Source organism: Taudactylus pleione, unplaced genomic scaffold (genome assembly GCF_031769625.1).
Source record: "Taudactylus pleione unplaced genomic scaffold, aTauple2 ptg000042l, whole genome shotgun sequence".
NCBI lineage: Eukaryota > Metazoa > Chordata > Amphibia > Anura > Myobatrachidae > Taudactylus > Taudactylus pleione.
Genome location: NW_028284444.1, coordinates 6,718,163 through 6,735,975, shown reverse-complemented (window position 1 = coordinate 6,735,975; position 17,813 = coordinate 6,718,163).

The window sequence follows — 17,813 nt, the reverse complement described above, 5'->3', positions numbered from 1 at the left end:
TCCGGACCAGATGTCCAAACTTGGTCCTGCCTGCCCTGCATCACCGCCAGCGGGTTGCTCAGGATACCTAAGTTTTTTTCTGGCAGCCCCAGTTGCAGGAGAAAATGAAGAAGGAGCTGTTGACGTGGTCTTTGCACCTCTGCAGGCTTGTGTCGGCCGGAAAGAGAGACACCACATTCAAAACCTAGGATCGAGCACGGTGGCCAAAATGTAGTGGTCTGATTTCAACAGATTGACCACCCTCGAATCCTGGCAAAGCAAATGAAGGGCTTCATCCACAAGTCCCACATGCCGAGCGGAATCGCTCCGTCTTAGCTCCTCCTTCACTTTCTCCAGCTGCTTCTGCAAAAGCCTGATGAGGGGAATGACCTGACTCAAGCTGGCAGTGTCTAAACTGACTTCACGTGTGGCAAGTTCGAAGGGCTGGAGAACCTTGCACAACACGGAAATCATTCTCCACTGTGCTTGAGTCATGTGCATACCCCCCTCCTTTGCCTATTTCATAGGTGGATGTATAGACTTGAATGGCCTTTTGCTGCTCCTCCATCCTCTGAAGCATATAGAGGGTTGAGTTCCACCGCGTCACAACCTCTTGCTTCAGGTGATGGCGGGGCAGGTTCAAGAGTGTTTGCTGGTGCTCCAGTCTTCGGCACGCAGTCGCTGAATGGCAAAAGTGGCCAGAAATTTTTCGGGCCACCCAAAGCATCTCCTGCACGCCCATGTCGCTTTTCAGAAAATTCTGCACCACCAAGTTTATTGTTTGAGCAAAACATGGGATGTGCTGGAATTTGCCCAGATGTAATGCCCGCACAATACTGGTGGCATTGTCAGATATCACAAATCCCCAGGAGAGTCTAAGTGGGATAAGCCACTGGGCGATTATTTCCCTCAGTTTCTCTAAGAGGATGTGCCTCTTACTGAAACTGGTGATACACAGCGTAGCCTGCCTTGGAACTTGCTGGCGTTTCTGAGATGCTGCTACTGGTGACGCTGCTGTTGTTGCTGCGTAAGTTGATACATCTACCCAGTGGGCTATCACAGTCATATAGTCCTTAGTCTGCCCTGTTCCACTTGTCCACATGTCCGTGGTAAAGTGGACATTGGGTATAACTGCATTTTTCAGGACACTGAGGACACTTTTTCTGACGTTTTTGTACAGTCTTGGTATCGCCTGCCTAGTGAAGTGGAATCTAGACGGGATTTGGAACCAGGGACACACTACCTCCATCAATTGTCTAAATCCCACTGCACTAATGGCGGATACCGGATGCACGTCTAGCACCAACATAGCAGTCTTGGCCTCAGTTATACGTTTTGCTTCAGGATGACTGCTGTCGTACTTCATCCTCTTTGCTGAGGACTGTTGGAGGGTCAATTGTTTAGTAAAAGTAGTGGTGTTCCTACTTCCTCTCTGGGATGATGAGCAACTCCCAGCAGCAACAGCAGCAGTGGCAGCAGTAGGCGTAGCAATGCAGGATGCTCCGGAGAAATCCTTGATAGGAGAGTCAGTCATGCCAGTGACATGGCCTGCAGGACTACTTCCGATCCTGACTAAGGAGGAAATTGACGAGGAGGGAGTTGACGGTGTGGTTTGCAGGCGCTAGGATACAACAGGACAAAGGGATTTAGGTGTCCCTGGACTGTTTACGGTCTTAGGCAAAGTTTCTGAACTTGACAGTAACTTTTTATGAACGCGCTGCAGGTGACGTATAAGGGAGGATGTTCCTAGGTGGTTAATGTCCCTACCCCTACTTATTTCACCTTTACATATGGTACATATGGCAAGACAGTTGTCCAGATTTGGATAGACATATTGCCAGACCAAAGAGGTGGAATGTTTGGTCTTCTGCCCAGGCATGACCGTGATGGGCTTTTTCATCCCACGGACAACTGTCTCCCCGGAGCCTGATTTAAACAAACCACATCACCATTAGAATCTTCCTCGCCAACTTCTTCCTCAGCGCCAGCTACACCAGTATCCTCATCCTGTTGTACTTCAACAGTGACATCTTCAATTTGCATATCAGCAAGTGGACTGTGGGTGCTCCTTTCAGCACTTGCAGAGGGCGTGCAAATGGTGGAAAGAGCCACCTCTTCCCTTCCAGTGCTGGGAAGGTCAGGCATCGCAACCGCCACCACACTTGGACTCTCCTTGGGGATTTGTGATATCTTATTAGAACACACAGTTCTTCGCTGTGCTTTTGCCAGTTTAACGCGTTTGATTTTTTTAGTGGGAGGAGGGCTTCCATCGTCATGTGAAGCTGAACCACTAGTCATGAACATAGGGAAAGACCTTAGCCGTTCCTTGCCACTCCGTGTTGTAAATGGCATATTGGCAAGTTTTACGTTTCTCCTCAGATGATTTGAATGTTTTTTTTTAAGGTAATTTTCCTGAACTTTGTCATTTGGGATTGTATGTGCCCACTACTATGACATTGGGCATCGGCCTTGGCTGATGACTTTGATGGCATGTTATCATCTATGTCATGACTAGTGGCAGCAGCTTCAGCACTGGGAGGAAGTTGTTCTTGATCTTTCCCTATTTTATTTTTATCGGAGAAAGTTTGGTCCTCCATTTATGTTATATTGATATATACGTGTGGCTAAGGTGCACACAAACACAGAAAATAATTTTTTATTTTTGTTGGAGACTAGTGCACTTTGTGGGTTACACCACCCTTTAAGAAATGAGCCAGCCGGCTCTTTACTTATGGGACACAGGCGCACGCTTGGCGCTGTTCCATTGTTGATGCACGTGCGGCTACAGTGCACACAATTCACAATTGACAGAAAAAAAGAAGAATTTTTAATTTTTTGTGGAGCGCACTTTGAGGGTTACACCACCCTTTAACAGACAGACACACGCTTGGCGCTGCTGCTTTGAGGATGCACGTACAGTGCACACAATTCACAAACACAGGGAAAAAAAATATTTTTTTGGAGTGCACTTTGGGGGTTACAGCACCCTTTTACGGTCAAGCCAGCCGGCCCTTCACTTATGACACAGGCACACGCTTGGTGCTATTTGTTGATGCACGTGCGGCCACAGTGCACACAATTCACAAACACAGAAAATATTTTTTTATTTTGTTTGGAGTGCACTTTGGGGGTAACAAATGAACCAGCCTTTACTTATGGGACACAGGAGCACGCTTGGCGCTGCCCCTTTGTTGATGCACGTGCAGCCACAGTGCACACAATTCACAAACACAGAAAATATTTTTTTATTTTGTTTGGAGTGCACTTTGGGGGTTACAGCACCCTTTAATGGTCAAGCCAGCTGGCCCTTCACTTATGACACAGGCGCACGCTTGACGCTACTTTGTTGATGCACGTGCGGCTACTGCGCACACAATTCACAAACACAAAAAATTATTTTTTATTTTGTTTGGAGTGCACTAAGGGGGTTAAAGCACCCTTTAATGGTCAAGCCAGCTGGCCCTTCACTTATGACACAGGCACACGCTTGACACTACTTTGTTGATGCACATGCAGCTACTGCGCACACAATTCAGAAACACAAAAAAATATATGTTTTTATTTTTTTTGGAGTGCACTTTGGGGGTTACAGCACCCTCTAACGGACAAGACAGCTGGCCCTTTACTTATGGGACACAGGCGCACGCTTGGCGCTACTTTGTTGTTGCACATGCTGCTACTGCGCACACAATTCACAAACACAAAAAATAATTTTTTATTTTGTTTGGAGTGCACTTTGGGGGTACAGCACCCTTTAATGGTCAAGCCAGGTGGCCCTTCATTTATGACACAGGCGCACGCTTGACGCTACTTTGTTGATGCACGTGCGGCTACTGCGCACACAATTCACAAACACACACAAAAAAAATATTTTTTTGGGAGTGCACTTTGGGGGAGCACCCCTGATGCACAGATCACCCCCTGGACAACACTACAGCACCCCTCTAGGACTACAGCCTTTATGGGACACTGCACAACACAGTCCAGCCAGCCCCTATAGACTTTGGAGTGGACACAGCCCCTATGGACAACTGACTGCACGACACAGCCCAGCCAGCCCCTATGACAGCAGCACAGCACAGCCCTGCCAGCCCCCATGGACTGAGTGGCCACAGCCCCTATGGACAACAGCAGCACAACACAGCCCAGCCATCCCTAGCTCCCACCCTCCCTCTTCACTGTCCACAGCTGGAGTGAGAAATGGCGCCGACGCTGGGACCTTTTATAGAAGCCAAAACCCGCGAGATCCGGAAGGTGAATGATGACGTTTTGCCTGAAAAGTCGAGCCTGACTCGGATACGACTCGGATTGGGGGGGCTCGGGGGGGTTCGGAATTCAGAAATCTGAACCCGATCATCCCTAATATATATATATATATTAGGGGTGAGCGGGTTCGGATTTCTGAAATCCGAACCCCCCCCGAGCCCCCCCGATCCGAGACCGATCCGAATCAGGCTCGACTTTTCCCGCCTGACTCGGATCTGAAATCGAGGCAAAACGTCATCATCCCGCCTTCCGAGTCTCGCGGGTTTTGGATCCTATATAAGGTACCCGCGTCGGCGCCATCTTCTCACTCTGCTGTGGACAGTGAAGAGGGAGGGTGGGAGTTAGGGCTGTGTAGTGTAGTGTAGTGTAGTGCTGCTGTTGTCCACTACTTCAAAGTCCATAGGGGCTGTCTGTGTTGTGCTGTGCTGCTGTTGTTAATAGGGGCTGTGTCCACTACTTCAAAGTCCATAGGGGCTGGCTGGACTGTGTTGTGCAGTCAGTTCTCCATAGGGGCTGTGTCCACTCCAAAGTACTGTGCAGTGTCCCAGTCCTAAAGGGGTGCTGTAGTGTTGTCCAGGGGGTGCTCTGTCCATCAGGGGTGCTCCCCCCAAGTGCTAAAAAAATAATATATTTTCTGTGTTTGTGAATTGTGTGCGCAGTAGCCGCACGTGCATCAACAAAGTAGTGCCAAGCGTGCGCCTGTGTCATAAGTAAAGGGCCGGCTGGCTTGACCGTTAAAGGGTGCTGTAACCCCCGAAAGTACACTCCAATCCAAACCAAAAAAAAATTATTTTCTGTGTTTGTGAATTGTGTGCGCAGTAGTCGCACGTGCATCAACAAAGTAGTGCCAAGCGTGCGCCTGTGTCATAAGTAAAGGGCCGGCTGGCTTGACCGTTAAGGGTGCTGTAACCCCCGAAAGTACACTCCAGTCCAAACCAAAAAAAAAATTATTTTCTGTGTTTGTGAATTGTGTGCGCAGTAGCCGCACGTGCATCAACAAAGTAGTGCCAAGCGTGCGCCTGTGTCATAAGTAAAGGGCCAGCTGGCTTGACCGTTAAGGGTGCTGTAACCCCCGAAAGTACACTCCAGTCCAAACCAAAAAAAAATAATTATTTTCTGTGTTTGTGAATTGTGTGCACAGTAGCCGCACGTGCATCAACAAAGTAGTGCCAAGCGTGCGCCTGTGTCATAAGTAAAGGGCCGGCTGGCTTGACCGTTAAAGGGTGCTGTAACCCCTGAAAGTACACTCCAGTCCAAACCAAAAAAAAATTATTTTCTGTGTTTGTGAATTGTGTGCGCAGTAGCCGCACGTGCATCAACAAAGTAGTGCCAAGCGTGCGCCTGTGTCATAAGTAAAGGGCCGGCTGGCTTGACCGTTAAAGGGTGCTGTAACCCCCGAAAGTACACTCCAGTCCAAACCAAAAAAAATTATTTTCTGTGTTTGTGAATTGTGTGCGCAGTAGCCGCACGTGCATCAACAAAGTAGTGCCAAGCGTGCGCCTGTGTCATAAGTAAAGGGCCGGCTGGCTTGACCGTTAAAGGGTGCTGTAACCCCCAAAGTACACTCCAGTCCAAACCAAAAAAAAAATTATTTTCTGTGTTTGTGAATTGTGTGCGCAGTAGCCGCACGTGCATCAACAAAGTAGTGCCAAGCGTGCGCCTGTGTCATAAGTAAAGGGCCGGCTGGCTTGACCATTAAATGGTGCTGTAACCCCTGAAGTACACTCCAGTCCAAACCAAAAAAAAAAATATTTTCTGTGTTTGTGAATTGTGTGCGCAGTAGCCGCACGTGCATCAACAAAGTAGTGCCAAGCGTGCGCCTGTGTCATAAGTAAAGGGCCGGCTGGCTTGACCGTTAAGGGTGCTGTAACCCCCGAAAGTACACTCCAGTCCAAACCAAAAAAAAAATTATTTTCTGTGTTTAGCCGCACGTATATATCAAATCGATATAACATAAATGGAGGACCAAACTTTCTCCGATAAAAATAAAATAGAGAAAGATCAAGAACCACTTCCTCCTAGTGCTGAAGCTGCTGCCACTAGTCATGACATAGACGATAACATGCCATCAACGTCATCTGCCAAGGCCGATGCCCAATGTCATAGTAGAGGGCACATACAATCCCAAATGGCAAAGTTCAGGAAAATGACCTTGAAAAAGACATTTAAATCAGCTGAAGAGAAACATAAACTTGCCAATATGCCATTTACGACACGGAGTGGCAAGGAACGGCTAAGGTCGATCCCTAGTATGTTTATGACTAGTGGTTCAGCTTCACATGACGATGGAAGCCCTCCTCCCACTAAAAAAATCAAAAGAGTTAAGCTGGCAAAAGCACAGCGAAGAACTGTGCTTTCTAAGAAGATATCACAAATCCCCAAGGAGAGTCCAAGTGTGGTGGTGGTTGCGATGCCTGACCTTCCCAGCACTGGACGGGAAGAGGTGGCTCTTTCCACCATTTGCACGCCCCCTGCAAGTGCTGAAAGGAGCACCCACAGTCCACTTGCTGATATGCAAATTGAAGATGTCACTGTTGAAGTACAACAGGATGAGGATACTGGTGTAGCTGGCGCTGAGGAGGAAGTTGGCGAGGAGGATTCTGATGGTGATGTGGTTTGTTTAAATCAGGCTCCGGGGGAGACAGTTGTTGTCCGTGGGATGAAAAAGCCCATCACGGACATGCCTGGGCAGAAGACCAAACATTCCACCTCTTTGGTCTGGCAATATTTCTATCCAAATCCGGACAACAACTGTCTTGCCATATTTACCATATGTAAAGGTGAAATAAGTAGGGGTAGGGACGTCAACCACCTAGGAACATCCTCCCTTATACGGCACCTGCAGCGCGTTCATAAAAAGTTACTGTCAAGTTCAGAAACTTTGGCTAAGACCGTAAGCAGTCCAGGGACACCTAAATCCAGTTGTCCTGTTGTATCCAAGCGCCTGCAAACCACACCGTCAACTCCCTCCTCGTCAATTTCCTCCTTAGTCAGGATCGGAAGTTGTCCTGCAGGCCATGTCACTGGCATGACTGACTCTCCTATCCGGGATTCCTCTGGAGGATCCTGCATTGCTACGCCTACTGCTGCCACTGCTGCTGTTGCTGCTGCTGGGAGTCGTTCATCATCCCAGAGAGGAAGTAGGAACACCACTACTTTTACTAAACAATTGACCCTCCAACAGTCCTTAGCGAGGAGGATGAAATACGACAGCAGTCATCCTGAAGCAAAACATATAACTGAGGCCTTGACTGCTATGTTGGTGTTAGACGTGCGTCCGGTATCCGCCATTAGTGCAGTGGGATTTAGACAATTGATGGAGGTAGTGTGTCCCCGGTTCCAAATCCCGTCTAGATTCCACTTCACTAGGCAGGCGATACCGAGACTGTACAGAAACGTCAGAAAAAGTGTCCTCAGTGTCCTGAAAAATGCCGTTGTACACAATGTCCACTTAACCGCGGACATGTGGACAAGTGGAACAGGGCAGACTAAGGACTATATGACTGTGACAGCCCACTGGGTAGATGTATCACCTTACGCAGCAACAGCAGCAGCGTCACCAGTAGCAGCATCTCAGAAACGCCAGCTCGTTACAAGGCAGGCTACGCTGTGTATCACCGGTTTCAGTAAGAGGCACACCGCCGACAACCTCTTAGAGAAACTGAGGGAAATCATCGCCCAGTGGCTTACCCCACTTAGACTCTCCTGGGGATTTGTGATATCTGACAACGCCACCAATATTGTGCGGGCATTACATCTGGGCAAATTCCAGCACGTCCCATGTTTTGCTCACACAATAAACTTGGTGGTGCAGAATTTTCTGAAAAGTGACAGGGGCGTGCAGGAGACGCTTTGGGTGGCCCGAAAAATTTCTGGCCACTTTCGCCATTCAGCGACTGCGTGCCGAAGACTGGAGCGCCAGCAAACACTCTTGAACCTGCCCCGCCATCACCTGAAGCAAGAGGTTGTGACGTGGTGGAACTCAACCCTCTATATGCTTCAGAGGATGGAGGAGCAGCAAAAGGCCATACAAGCCTATACATCCACCTATGACATAGGCAAAGGAGGGGGTATGCACCTGACTCAAGCGCAGTGGAGAATGATTTCCGTGTTGTGCAAGGTTCTCCAGCCCTTCGAACTTGCCACACGTGAAGTCAGTTCAGACACAGCCAGCTTGAGTCAGGTCATTCCCCTCATCAGGCTTTTGCAGAAGCAGCTGGAGAAAGTGAAGGAGGAGCTAAGACGGAGCGATTCCGCTCGGCATGTGGGACTTGTGGATGAAGCCCTTCATTCGCTTTGCCAGGATTCCAGGGTGGTCAATCTGTTGAAATCAGACCACTACATTTTGGCCACCGTGCTTGATCCTAGGTTTAAAGCCTATGTGGTGTCTCTCTTTCCGGCCGACACAAGCCTGCAGAGGTGCAAAGACCTGCTGGTGAACACACTGTCAGCTGAAGCGGAACGTGACACGTCAACGGCTCCTTCTTCATTTTCTCCCGCAACTGGGGCTGCCAGGAAAAAACTTAGGTATCCTAAGCAACCCGCTGGCGGTGATGCAGGGCAGGCAGGGCCAAGTTTGGACATCTGGTCCGGACTGAAGGACCTGGCAACAATTTCTGACATGTCTACTGTCACTGCATATGATACTGTCACCATTGACAGAATGGTGGAGGATTACATCGGTGACAGCATCCAAGTAGGCATGTCAGACAGTCCATACCTGTACTGGCAGAAAAAAGAGGCAATTTGGAGGCCCCTGTACAAGCTGGCTCTATTTTACCTGAGTTGCCACCCCTCCAGTGTGTACTCCGAAAGAGTGTTTAGTGCAGCCGGGAACCTTGTCAGCGAAAGGCGTAGGAGGTTGCTTCCACAGAATGTGGAGAAGATGATGTTCATCAAAATGAATTATCAGTTCTTCCAGGGAGACCAGCCTCCAGAAGGTACAGAGGGACCTGTGGTGGTGGATTCAAGTGGGGACGAGTTAATACTTTGTGAGGATGAGGATGTACACACTGAAGAGGGTGAGGAATCGGTGGATGAGGAGGATGAGGATGACATCTTGCCTCCATAGAGCCAGTTTGTACAGGGACACATTAATTGCCAGCTTGTTTTGTGGGGGCCCAAACGAACCAATCATTTCAGCCACAGTTGTGTGGCAGACCCTGGCGCTGAAATGATTGATTTGTTAAAGTGTGCATGTCCTGTTTATACAACATAAGGGTGGGTGGGAGGGCCCAAGGACAATTCCATCTTGCACTTCTTTTTTTTCTTTGCATTATGTACAGTTTGGGGCCTAGTTTTTCTAACTGCCATCCTGTCTGCCACTGCAGTGTCACTCCTAGATGGGTCACGTGTTTGTGCCGCCCACTCGTGTCGCTTAGCATAGTCATCCAGCTACCTCGGTGCAACCTTTTGGACATAAAAACACTATTGTGAGGTGTGAGGTGTTCAGAATAGACTGGAAATTAGTGGAAATTAAGGTTATTGAGGTTAATAATAGCATAGGAGCAGAGAAACCAACAAATTCTGTGATTTTAGCTGTTTTATGCTTTTTTTAAAATAAATACAGATCCAAAACACAAAACCCAGAACCCAAAACACGGAAGGGTGGTTTTGGCAAAACCAATCCAGATCCAAAACACGAAGAAAGATCCAGATCCAAAACCAAAACACAAAACACGAAAAGTGGCCGGTGCACACCCCTAATATATATATATATATATTTGTGTGTGTGTATATATCTCACATAGCTCACCATAATAAAATAAATTCCATTCTTCTATAGGACAGGTATGTGCAGTACTTGTTAAATTGTTTGAACCTTATTTGTGGACCCATTTATCTGACAATAATAGCAAATGGTAATTTTAATGCTTAAAAAGAGAATGTTATGATTAATATTTTTTTTTTAAATTGAGAATTTTATATATATATAATTATATATATATATATATATATATATATATAGACCGGCCGCCTGCTGGCACTTGTAGTTCCACAAGTGCCAAAGGGCAGGCATGCTGGCACCTGTAGTTCCACTGTAAAATACAATAGTTTACTTTGATTTTCCACTCTATTAACCCCGTACCCACAGCTCAGGGGTGCGGGGAAGAGCCCTGGGCTTCAGACCAAGCCTGGTGTTTCGGGAGAGGGGTGACCCCTTTTTTGGGGGGGTCGCCACCTCCCCTGAGATCCCTGGCTTGGCCTAACCGGCTTTGGGTGAGAATGCTTTGGCCCTGGAGAACCGGTAATATGGTCTCCGGGCTGTGGCATTACACCCTGATCGGTTTGGGTCCGGTGCTGGTTTTAAATATGGGGTACTCCTACGCAATTTTTCCCCCCCTATATTTAAAACCAGGAAATTAATACAAATTAGATGTAAACATAATTAAAAAAAACAGCTGCCATTTGTTACAGCAGGATCCCATTTTAAAAGAATTAATCCCACAGAGACCTAGATTTATATATAGCAGAGCTATATACCCGAAAAGAGAATGGGAAGAATAAAAACAAAGTGATACCATAGATGTGGTTCTTGCATTGTCTGCACCACACATACAAAACAGGTAACTAAACTAGAAGAATTTACTTCCGTTCCAATACAAACAAACTTTCATTTAAGATACAGGAATTTATTACGTGCAATAGCACGAATTGTGTTTATATGATAGAGTGTGTATGTAGCCTACAATACATTGGAAAAACCTCTAGAAAACTCAGAGAGAGATGGGCAGAACACCTGCGGAATATTAAAAAAGGGTTCACCAATCGCTCCCTTTCTAAACAGTTTTCAGAAAAACATCAGTGTTCAGTAAATGGTATCAAGCAGATTGTCGGTATTAAGAAAGTCGAAGGAAACTGGCGAACTAAAGGGATTGAGGTTTTTTTTGGCAAGGGCAGAAATGAGACTAATGTAAGAGGCTAAAACTTTACTGCCACATGGTTTAAATACTGACTTTGAACTTAAGTGGTTCCTGTAGAAATGCATACAGGCGCATTACTTGAAGGTCAGATCTGTATACATTTATTACACTTCCATATGCAGTCTATGTGAATATTACATTTTTTACACTTCCATATGCACTCTATGTGAATACTAAATTTTTAGCTAATATATTGTCTCGCTCATCTTTATATTCTTATGATTATGATTTTTAGCAATTTTTAAGAAATAACTTTTATAAAGTAGTCATTTTTATGTTTTTTTTTGTATAAGGGTAGTGCAATAGTAAGGAATGTTATCCCCACTGAATATATGTCAAACTTGGATATTATCATATTATCCAGATTGATTCCATGAAATTTGTATATATGAATATCTGGATGTGGATACTTAGTGCAGTTTTAGATCAGTGACCCCACTGGATAGTTTTGCATAGATTATTCCACATTAAGTATTTATGATCTATTGATTAAGGACTTCTTTATCCCCCATAAGACATGTCTAGATTTCTTACAGGGATCCTTGTGATGCAGAATCATACTACACTAGGCTTATAGTAAGAATGCCATAGAACATAATATCTACACCTCCAATGTATAATAATGAAGCCCTCGTAGACCCATTACATGGCAATCACCGTAATTAATTAAAATAGTAACATTGGGGAGTTATGCGATGTGCTCTGATTAACAGATGACATTGCATTTACTGATGACGGCAATGACACGCAGTGTCCCGGTGAGTGGAACGCACCGCGATTATTAATGATGTGGTACTTCCATTATACAGGAGTTGACACATGGCAAAATAGGAACATGATATGACGTGTTTGGTCTCCGGACTGGTATGCATCGCTAAGTAATGGAACCACGAGGGAGCATGAATTCCGTGCAACACAATATTTATGAGATGAGAAACTTTAGATTTTATTACACCGACTGGAATATTGGGATCAGCCTTTTTGGATAGAGTAAGCATGTAGTGCTAGGACACACCCCCTATGAGGGAAGGGAAATGATTGGAGATACAACTTATATATACCTGGTTCCCAGATAGAACAGATACACCTTGATAAAGACCAAAGCAGGTTGAAACTAGGGATGTGCAGGCTCGGATAGGTTCGAGTTTGCACGTGGAGTTCGGATTTTTCCCTCCAAAAAAACGGAACTCAGAACGAGGCAAAACGTCATCTTACATGGACGAACATCATCATTCCTGGTCTTTTGTCCAGGAATGATGATGTTCGTCCATGTAAGATGACGTTTTTTTGGAGGGAAAAATCCGAACTCCACGTGCAAACTCGAACCTATCCGAGCCTGCACATCCCTAGTTGAAACACGTTGGTGGAGAATCTGGGCTGCTGCCATTCTTACCTGGTGAAGGTACTGAGCAATAGGGGGAGCATCATTTCCCCTATATGTGTTATATTGCACCTTTCATAAAAGGTCTTTTATGGTATGCAGCTATTTTTATCTTTTGGATTTGATTAATAAATGTGTTTGGTTTTACACTATATGTGTTCCCCCTGCTTTGTCTTTCATATGTTGAATTGATATTACTGACACTGAGGGGTAAAAGTGATGAAAATCCAGACAGAAGGAGGAACCAGGATTATTGTGATATATCTTCTTTATGACTTGCCGGATTTATACATTGTAGGGATGAGCAGGTCCGGTTCCCTGAGAACCGAACCCACCCGAACTTTGGGGATCCGGGACGATCCGAGGCATCCCTCGGATCTCTCCTCCTGCCCTGGATCCCTAATCGAGCCAAAACCTTGAGATCCTCTGTGTCAGATCTCGAGGTTTTGCCTCGAGCGGCCATTTTTAAAAATGCATGAATGGCTGACAGAGCCATCTGTCACGGCTCTCAGCCAATCAGCATTATGGTGCTCATTTGCAGGTAGCACGGACCCAGGAGATCCGTGCTACATGCATCTGTGTGATTGACACAGAGCATGGATGGGCCAGTGAGACCCGTCTGTGCTGCTGTGTATTTCAATGAAACAGATGCATGCACGGACCAGGAGATCCGTGCTACTTGCATCTATGTCATTGACACAGAGCACTGACAGATCCTTGAGACCTGTCTGTGCTGCCGCGGTAAATAAAAAAAAACCTGTGTAAAATAAAGAAAAAATGGAGTGCCCCCCCTCCCCCCCAAATAAAAAAAAGCTGATTGGCTTCCTGTCTGCCACTCCTGGATGGACCACGTGTCTGTGTCGCCCACTTGTGTCGCTTAGCATAGTCATCCAGCTACCTCGGTGCAACGTTTTGGCCTGAAAACAATATTGTGTGTCGTTATTTTATTTCATTTATTTTATTGCCATTTATATTGTACAGTGTATCACATTTGAACCAACCCACTATTACTACATGTGGGATTAAATGTGTATTATTTGTTTCTATATAATTCCCGATTGATCATCATATGTTTAGTCTGCATATTACATAAACCTCAGTATTTGTTCATTCCATTGGCATTTATACTGTACAGTGTACTTTATTCAAACTGACCCACAATCACTTTATGGGGGATAAAACGTGTATTAATTGCTTTTTTTAGTATTCCCGACTGACCATTACATATATATTCTACATATCATACTAACCACAGTATTTGCTATATGTTGTTTATTACTGAAGTGAATTGCAACAGAGATACAGTTGGTTCTACACATAGTGATAGAACATCTTAATATATATGATTGAGCGCTCCCTATAGTAAACAGGCTAACATGGTCGACCATGTATACCGGTTTGCCTGGGCGACGGACGACGGTCGATAACGATAACTAGGAAATATTGCAGAACACACCACAGTTCCCATAAAATGTACACTGTATGGGAACAATGTGGCTGTGCTATTTATCAAGTTCTGAAAACTAAAAGATAGTGGACCTGATTCAGACCCGCTCACTAGATGTGTCCGCTTGCTCCCAGCGTATGCAAATTCAGCTAAGTGACGTCAAGGCAGGCGATCACACTGCAAGGCATAAGCATGCCCACTATGTTTTGGCAAGTGATCACTTTGTGTTTATAGACGCCCACCAGCCTGTCTTAACTGCCCACTAGCGTACGCCATCTCCAGGAAGTATATACAACCATCGGTACATCGGGAACCATCGGATCAGATTGCAGCGCTTGTGGTTGACTGTACCCTACCGCAAGCACTGCGAGCAGTTCTGTGTAAAAATAAACCAGCTGACTTGTACTTTGACGCTGCCTGTTAATTATGCACGTCTCTGAATTGGAGTTGAAACACTCAGGCACGCCTGCGTTCGCAACTCCACTCCCCCGTTACTACTGGGTGGCTTTTAGGCTTAACCTGCGCAGCCGTGTCCTGCCCCCCTCCTCGCGGTTGCTGCTGTCTGTCCATCACCTGTGCAGCGCAGCCAATGTGATATGTCGGTGAACGCCGGCATTCACCGACATATTGCGGGTACACACTGCCCAACGGGAAGCAGATACATTGGCCGATCAATTGATCGGCCAATGTATCTGTCAGTGTGTACCCAGCTTTAGCCTAACCCTAACATCTCCCTAGTGACTAGCCCTGATGTCCCACAACCTAACCCTAATGTCAACATTCTGAGAAGTTGGGATTTGACATGTTGACATTGTGAACATGTCAGCATTCTGAGAATGTCAACATATTGTCTGTCGATATCTCAACAATGTCGACATTATAACATTATGTGTTGACATTATGAATTTTCGATATTGTTATTGTTGACCTAATGACTGCATCCCTTTTGTTTAATAACATGATTCCCAAATGTAAAACTGTGCCCAGTATGCTGACAGTATGTAACTATTGCTAATAAATAAATTATATATAAAAAGGTGCCACATATGTTGAAGTTTAAATGGAAGATTAGCAACTGAGGGCATGATTGACAGTGTTTAAAAGAGTATGAATAGATTGATGAATAAATATAGAGTCTTAAATATAGGGGTTAATTATCCTAATAATTTTTAAATTAAAAACTGGATGTGCAATTTTTTTCTGAAAGCAAGATTGTAGACTTATAAGGCATTTGGCAGATAGAATAGCTATGGGTGATGCAGGAATTAAACTACATTCAATTCAGCACATAGAGTAATGTGGGTTATTATGTGAGAGAAAAGCCTGCTTGTTTGTGCTTCCAACTCTATAGGGTATGAACAAAAACGAATGAGGTTATCTTACCTTGGTAACCCACTGGATGATAGCATGAGAGGGTTAACAGAACCTCACCTCTAACTGAATCTGCCCCTAAGTGAACTGCCCTACAGTCTCTCCACCACAGACACAAACTGTCCTTCCAAAGGTTGACAGACTATACAATAAATTAATATATATCAGGAAACCTATTCCTACTCCCACAAATTCCCCTGCTATGCTAAACACCATTCACCAATATAATCACTCTCGCACTAGGTACACCACTATTCCATACTTCCACCATGGGTGTGGTTCCTTATCTCCATCATTTTCCACAGAGATCATTCAGCTCTACCACTGTCCCACAGAGATCATTCAGCTCTACCACTGTCCCACAGAGATCATTCAGCTCTACAACTGTCCCACAGAGATCATTCAGCTCTACAACTCACCCAACTAGATCATTTAGCTCTACCACCTACCCACAGAGATCATTTAACTGTACCAATAACCCATCTAGATCATTCAGCTTTACCACCTACCCGCAAAGATCATTTAACTCTACCAATAACCCACATAGATCATTCAGCCCTACCACTGTCCCACAGAGATCATTCAGCTCTACCACTGTCCCACAGAGCTCATTCAGCTCTACCACTCACCTGCCTAGATCATTGAGCTCTTCCACCTACCCACAGAGCTCATTTAGCTCTACCAATCACCCACCTAGATCATTCAGCTCTACCACTGACTCACAGAGATCATTCAGCTCTACCACTCACTCACAGAGATCAAACAGATCTACCACTCTTCCACAGAGATCACCTTAGCATTTGCATTCTTCCTCAACTCAATACATTCCAATAGAGATTCGTAACCTGCACCATTCTGCCACAAAAAAAACATGTCAACCCAAACATACGCCCTCATCACAGCTACTTTCCCAGAGAGATCTGTCAGTTTACCACTCTAACACAGAGTTAATATCATCCCAGACACCCTTCTTCATTTATACTACTTTTCAAAGAAATACGTCAGCTCTACAATGTTCCCTCATATATTACTTTAACCTTGACAAACTTTCCTACTTACTCCACTGTCCCACAGAAGAGAAATCTAAATCAAATCGATATTTTGCCTTCAAACAGCATCAATACTTCTAGGTACACTTGCACAAAGTCAGGGATTTTGTAGGATTATAGTCAGGTGTATGATTAACCAATCATACCAAACACAGGTGATAATGATCATCATTTTCACATGTAGTTTGAATGACGTTGTTCAAAGACATATCACTGTACACACGTACAGATGCACTATGCAATATTTTGTTAGTTGGCTGATTAAATGACATATCGTATAGTGTGTACCCTGTGTACCCAGCATTAGTCATGTATGCACTCACTCTGGTCCATTTGCAGTAAAACAAAAGACAGTTTGACAAACACATATGCGCTGTGGGGGAGAGGTATCAAACCTTGGAGAGAGATAAAGTGGAGAGAGATAAATTACCAACCAGCTCCTAAATGTCAGTTTCAAACACAGCATGTAAAATGGCTGGTTGGTTGGTAATTTATCTCGCTCCATTTTATCTTGCTCCAAGATTTGATACATCTCCCCCACAGGGAGATATGTCTGTCCCACAGTCACACTGGTGCAGCATCATAACCTGAAACACCAGAATACAGGGGAGGGGAATCTTATTGCATTACATGAGAGGAGTGGGATGTAGTTATAATCCCCACATGTGGCATCCCGGCTGAAAATATCCCAGCGCCGGAATGCCACTACCCGGCTACAAGACCGGCATCGGAACACCGACAAGAGGTGACATCCCGACGCTGGAATCCTGACAGCCAGGATGCTGAATGTGAGTATAGTGGGACTGATTAGAACTTAGCCACGGGGGGAGGGTTAGGTTTAGGCGGCACGGGGGGGCTAGGGTTAGGCTAGGGGAGGGGGAGGTTAGGGTTAGATACCCCCGTGGGCAGTGGCTGGCTGGCAACTTTTAGCCTGGGGGGCAAATGCATGCAGGTGGCCCTGGCAGAGGAGTAGCGTGTAGCCAGGGTGCCCAAAGAATGTGCGTGCTACGGTGCCCCCCCCTCAAGTGTTACAGGGAGGAGGCTGGCCATATGGGATTAATGTATAGTAAAAATAAAGATTAGGGACAGCCCCGTCGTTGTGCCCATATGCAGTGCCCCCCTGTGCCCCAGGAGAGGACCCCCTTATGCAGGCCTCCAGTAGTGCCCCCAGTAGTGATCCCCCCTATGCAGTGCCCCTTATACAGTGCCCCCCACAGGTCATACACCATGGCAAGACTGAGCACAGCAACAATGTAGTTATACTGCATCAGCAAGGTCTCTAACAGGCAAAGATTTCAAAGCAGCCGGAGGGTTTAAAGTAGGGGTGTGCACCGGCCACTTTTCGTGTTTTGTGTTTTGGTTTTGGATCTGGATCTTTCTTTGTGTTTTGGATCTGG